We start from the raw sequence: 6,790 nt of genomic DNA on the forward strand, positions 1-6,790 counted from the left end.
TTCTTGCTCATTATTCATATTGATTTTCCCTTTGCTCACTTGAGTATATATTTTATGATTATGTCATTTTTCTTTTGCTCATCTGAGCTCATTATTGTATATAAATATATTGCTATCTTGTGTTTGTTTTGTGTGAACCAAATGCAAAAGGAAGAAAGGACTTAGAATTAGGACTTACCTATGCTTAACGGAGTTCAAGAGCAACTAGGCCTCATGCCTTTAGAATGCTAAACTTGTTGAAGAGCAACTAGGCCTCATGTCTTTAGAATGCTAAATTTCAAAGTTGTCATCAAAGGACTTATCATCCAAACTTATTATTTGTCCATTCCCCTTATTGTGTTGTAAACTTTTTGATGTTTGCTTTTGTGTGATAGGGATCCTACCTTAAGATTGTGAAAAAATGACCATTGTCATGAGTAGCCAAGTTAAGAGACAAGCCAAATGCAGATCCTAGGAGCTTGAATTCAAATTGTTGTTTGCTTGTTTGTGTGCTAAGTCCAAAGGAAAGGAGCATATTGAATCATCTCTATGATTTCAAGAAAAGGAACTCCAAGGGTTTATCTTTCCTCTCTTATCTTTGTATGCTTTAGGACTAGCCATTCTCTTCTTCTCCCCACTCTAACCAAGCCAAAAATTTCTTTAAGGAGGTTGGGTGTTGAATATTTAAATTGATTTAGGTTTGTTAGTTTTTGGGTCTAAAGAATTTTAAGTCCAAATTTGTGGTGTAATTGGTCCAACTTCTAGAAGCCTATTCTAGAGAGATTCGTGGAACTCTCTAGAAAATAATGATAAGTTAGAATGTTTTCTAGAATAATAGAGAAAATTCTAAAGAGTGATTTATAGCTATTATATTATGCTTGTGGTGGCAAAATCCCAATCATTGATTTAGACATACAAGTGGCCTTCCCCTTTCCTAAAAACTTCCTATCCTCTCCCAAATTCTTAAACATTTTCTCAACCTATCCAAAACATAAATTAAACAAGAATGTGAAATACCTTTGCTGATAAATGTAATAGTTATATTCTTATTACAAACAGAAATACCTTTTCACATTATTATTAATGTTAGGTAGACAAACCCTAACTTTAAATTCAACGTTATCCTTTCTCATAGGTACCTTCAACTGTTAATACCAACTCGATTTTTTTAGATCTAATTCTTCCATCTATTTAAGTTCATTCGTATTTGATATACAAATCTTTACTAAATCTTTATCTAAATATAGAGCTTTCATTCTAAAAGATGAAAATGGAGTTTATTTATTTAGACGAAATCTATACTATGGGATTTGCTTGGTCTCTTGTTAGAGATATTTTTTTCCATTTTTCGACCATGATTTCCTTGATTAAACGAGGTGAATTTTATTTTAATTTATGATTTTTTTGTTGTCATTGGGATTTTAAGGTCTTGTTTAGGTCAAATATTTGTGATTATAAATTTTACTTTTCTTCTCTGTCTTTCCTGCTTGTACCAATTAACAATTAATATTGAATTTCATCTTAATTTGATTTTTGCTGTCATCCACATCTTGGGAATTTTTCAGAAAGATCTAGATCTATTGAGTAGACTTACTTTGAGAAAAATGGATCAAACTCTTTGTTGATGTTGAATGTGGTTCATAATCAAGAAAGAAATCTAACCTCAAAAGAATTTAAGCAACAATTCACACTTCAAAAGAGTTCCTGCCAAAGAAGGCCAACAATTTGATATAAGACTAACTGTTGCAGAATTTAAGCATTATACCTGCCTTTGTATTTCCATGGTGAGAAAGCGGAGTTCACCGACAATGATTAAGCAGAAATATCTCAAGAAGGTAAAGCGAGCTTGTTATGGGATAACAATGATAAGAAGAGAAAGCAAGCAGAAGATATATAGTGTGGATGAGTTGAGAAATTCTAAAAAGTATTCTATCATGTGATTTGATTGATCCCTTGTCAGGGAGATTTTTTATTTTTCAACGACGTTGATTTTCTTGATTAATGATTTTGGTGTCATTGGGATTTTAAAGTTTCTATTATGGAGTTTTGTTGAGGTCAAACTTTTGTCATTATAAATTATATATTTTCTTCTGTATTTGTTTCTTTAAATTTGATGGGATTGTGCTTGGAATTGTGATAACTGGTTTGAGTATATGCTTGGTCTCTTCATGATGTAGTTTTTAGTTTTATATTATCATAATATTTGTTTCGCATTATAACAACTTCAAATCATATTAACACATATCAGAAATTATAATCCAAAACAATACTTAGCTAATTTTTTTATTACCCATGAGTTTGTTAGAACATCAACAGTGTAATGATGAATGCTCTTAGTGCAGCAATGACAATGTTATGACAGAATGATACGCACATACTTGCATGTAGAAAACTTGGAATAGAAGAAAGAGAGTAATGTAGAGATAGTTCTCATTGAAAGTTTAAGATTACAAATAATACCACCATGAACTTAATGCAATGTAAATTTTTATGCTGAATTTTGTAATGAAAAGAATGGTTAATGGACCAACTAACAAATAATACCACCATGACCCATTAGTAAGAAATAGTTTGAATCTCTAAAATTGAATCAAAAATTCTAAAATTAATTTAGAATAAAAGATGATGAAATGATTTCTAAAACTAATTTAAATTTCAAAAATCAATTTGAACTTCTAGAACTAATTTGAAATTAAAATCAATTTGGGAAAAGATTATGACACAATGATGAATCTAATAACAACATCCAGTGAATTAATGAATCCAAGTGATAGCAAGACCTTGAAGGAAATTGAACCATGGCCGAAGGAAATGAATGGATGAATGTATCAATGAATCATACACTAGAAACTTGTAATCAATAATTAAATGGCTGATTCTGAATGAACATGGATCCAAGAGTGAAGTAAGGTATGAAACCAAATGGATACCTGGTTAACAAGACATGTGCTAAACCTCAAGGATCAAGGCATGATCATGCTTGATCAGATGCCTCAAGATAGGTGATTTACCATGCAAGTGAAAGGATCTACCAATGTCATAAACCAATGGATTAGGGTCTGATTAATTGATCCACCTCAAATTACTGATGAACCCTAGTTTCCACTAGGTGTAAACCCAAACGCATGAATTCAAGTCAGCTATCTTCTTGTGTTGAAACATGTTTATGCAGATGAAATGAATGCTTATGATGATATGAAAATGATTGGGGTTAGTGATCTATATGAACATTATGAATGGTAGGGTGAATTTTGGGGAATGACAGTACAAAATAAAAGGCGTGGAAGCTTGTCAAATCCGTGTATGGATTAAAAAACAAGCATTGAACCAATGACATCAAACGTTTGACTTTGTCATTGCAAGATTTACCAATTATTGGGGAGACACGCAACTTAGGGAAAGATTTTTCAATCATTATCAAAATAAGAATTCAAAGAGTCTGTCACCATCAAAATGGGGATATTGTGAAGAATACATCTTATATCTAGTCCAGTTTTGATGAATACAAAGATTATCAAAGAAGAAAAAGATCAAAAGTGTCATACACATCAACGATGAAATAGATCAAGAAGGTCCAACATAGAAATTCAAGTGAAGATTTGAGACAAGTGATAACTAAGGTGCTCATTGCAATTTTTATTATACTACTTTAAATTGCTCATAATTTCATCTCTCACTTCATCTAAAACCTGCTTGCATCATCATGCATGGCTATCTAAAAACACTCTTCATCAAACTCTTGTGACAAGTGTTTGTACACAAAGTTGTGTGAGAACATTATGATATTCCTTTGTCTTCATGTTGATTACATATTGATCATTAGCAATGAGATGAATGGAATTTTAGAAACCAAGAGGTTTCTAACTTCCACATTCAAGAGAAATTTTATGAATAATTTAAAAATTAAACATGCAAGTCAAACATATAGCGTCAATGAGGAAAAACTATGTAAAATTTCCAGGTGAATCTTAAGGATTTGGACCACATAGATGAGGCATATTGAACTACCATATTTTTTTATTTATGCAAAAAATCTGGTATACCGAATTTTTTAAAAAACCTGATACTTTTCAATATTTTCAGAATATTTTGAAATATCGGTAGAAATGTACCAAACTCTTTGAAATCTCCGGTATGAACACAAACCCCTACCCAAAAACTGCCGAATTTTCCAAAAAAGATTCACTAAACCTACATCAAAATATCATTTATTTTTCATTAAAGTATAGTATAAATACAAAAAAAATACTAAATATTTCAAAAAAACTAATAAAAAATCAAACAGAATTTTTCAAATTCAGGTAAAAATGCATAAGATTTCTCACTTGGAAAAATTTACGTACCAAACATATCAAAATAACTACCGAATTTTTTATTTTTACCAATTTTACAGGGAGAATGGTTTTTTACATAATGTGAATTTTAGAAAGGTAGATAATAAAAAGGGTACTTTTGTTATTATAAAATGATGTGGGGTGACAGGTCGGGGGTGACATAATAAATTTTCTTTAAGGAGGGGGTGTCGAATATTTAAATTGAATTTGGGTTTGTTAGTTTTTGGGTATTAAGAATTTTAAGTCCAAATTTGTTTTTTAATAAGTCCAACTTCTAGAAGCCTATTCTAGAGAGATTCATGGATTTCACTAGATGAGGATAAGTTAGAATTTTTTTCTAGAATACTAAAGAAAATTCTAGAGAGTGATTTATAGTCATTGGATTAAATTTGTGGTGGCAAAATCCTAATTGTTGATTTAGAAATACCACTAGTATAAATAGATATGATGCACTTGAGTTTGTATTAAGCCAAAATTATATACACTCAATAATACATGTAGCCTTCTCTTTTCCAAAAGTTTTCTGTCCTTTTCCAAATAGTTAAACACTTTCTCTACCAATCCAAAACTTCCTTCCAACCATTAGTGCATTGTGATTATTCTATTTTGAGCAGTTATATGTTATATAAACATAAATCAAACAGAAATATGAAATACCTGGTAAATGAAATAGCTATATTCTTATTACAAACACAAACACCTTTTCACTTTATTATTTGACTATCAAACTCGCACCGATAATCAATTTTCATAGGGTTCCACCACTTAACCATACTCCTATTATATAATATAATAAAATAAATCCAATATTTTAAGTTTTTTGATCTAAATTATGCAGCTTTACTGTAAGCTAATGAAGATGGAATTTATTCATTCGACAAAAAATTCTACAATGCAATTTGATTGGTCTTTTGTCGGAGATATTATTTTTCATTTCTCGACCGTGACTTCCTTGATTAAATGAGGTGAATTTGACCTTAATTTATGATTTTATTTTGAGATTTTGTTGAAGCCCAATGTAAATTTTGATATTAATTATAAATTTTATTTTTATTTCCTATTTGTCCCACTATCGCCAGTTATAATTGAAGATTGAGAGGAACACTAATGGCATGCTTCGGTGTCAGCTTCTCCTGTGTTACTCTCTGAATTTGGACCTATATTTGGTAACTTGTTAGGCTTTGTAAGATCAATGAAATCAACTGCTGCTCTCTTCTTAGAATTTCTGAATGCATGATTATCCGTGAAAAATGGTAATTTGAAGGAGTTCCTGCCAAAGTAGGCCTTTATATTTCCACGACGAGCATGTTAGGAGATAACAATGATAGGAAGAGAAAGCAAGCAGAAGATATTGTGGATGAGTTCAGAAATTCCAAGTCATTGTCATCTTCGATGTATTATAGGTTAAGTTCGTATATTAGAAACTAAAAATATTTATTGAAAAATAGAATGTATTCAAAAATTAATTCAAAAGTAAATTAAATATTAAGTGAATTTCATCAAATTATTCTATGTATTTCTTATATAATTATACTATTTATTTAGATAATTATACTATGTTAAAAAAAATTATTTAACTAAAATTTACTAAATTATTAGTAAAAAAATTATAAAATATATTTGAAAAAAAAAATTATTTAAAATGTATAATAATGAAAGTAAAAAAAAATTAAAAAATTAAGATATAATAACAATGCATATATATTTTATTGAGATATTTATGTTACGTGAATAAGAGAATGGTTGAATATTGCCTTTTGTTCAATAAAAACAATACAAAATAATATAAAATACTCATTTGTTACTATTATTATTATTATTATTATTATCATTATTATTATTATGAACTTAATTATTATTATTATATTTATTATTATTATTTTTTATTATTATTATTATTATATTCAACCACTCTCTTATTTATGTAACATAAATATCTCAAAAAAAAAATATGTATTGTTACTATATCTTAATTTTATAATTTTTTTTTACTTTCATTATTATACTTTTAAAATAAATTAAAAAGTTTTTCATATATCTTTTAAAGTTTTTTTACTAATAATTTAATAAAATTTAGTTAAATAATAATTTTTCACATAGTATAATTATCTAAATAAATAGTATAAATATATAAGAAATGCATAGAATAATTTGACGAAATTCAATTATTATTTAATTTACTTTTGAATTAATTTTTAATCCATTCTATTTCTCACAAAATATTTCTAATTATTATTATTATTATTATTAAGATTATTATTATTATTATTATTTTTTATTATTATTATTGTAATTATTATTATATTCAACCATTCTCTTATTTATGTAATATAAATATCTCAATAAAATATATATGTATTGTTACTATATCTTAATTTTTAAAAAAAATTGACTTTCATTATTATACTTTTAAAATAAATTAAAAAGTTTTTCAAATATCTTTTAAAGTTTTTTTACTTATAATTTAATAAATTTTA

General features: G+C 27.8%; 1 long non-coding RNA gene across 1 annotated transcript; it reads left to right on the forward strand.

The window, feature by feature from the left end:
• Positions 1–4,794: 4,794 nt before the first annotated feature.
• LOC127107496 (uncharacterized) lies at positions 4,795–5,862 on the forward strand. The gene is made up of 3 exons (XR_007795744.1): positions 4,795–4,973; positions 5,152–5,278; positions 5,393–5,862. It is a non-coding gene; the product is annotated as an uncharacterized LOC127107496 (long non-coding RNA).
• Positions 5,863–6,790: the final 928 nt, after the last annotated feature.

Source organism: Lathyrus oleraceus, chromosome 7 (assembly GCF_024323335.1).
Source record: "Lathyrus oleraceus cultivar Zhongwan6 chromosome 7, CAAS_Psat_ZW6_1.0, whole genome shotgun sequence".
Classification (NCBI taxonomy): domain Eukaryota; kingdom Viridiplantae; phylum Streptophyta; class Magnoliopsida; order Fabales; family Fabaceae; genus Lathyrus; species Lathyrus oleraceus.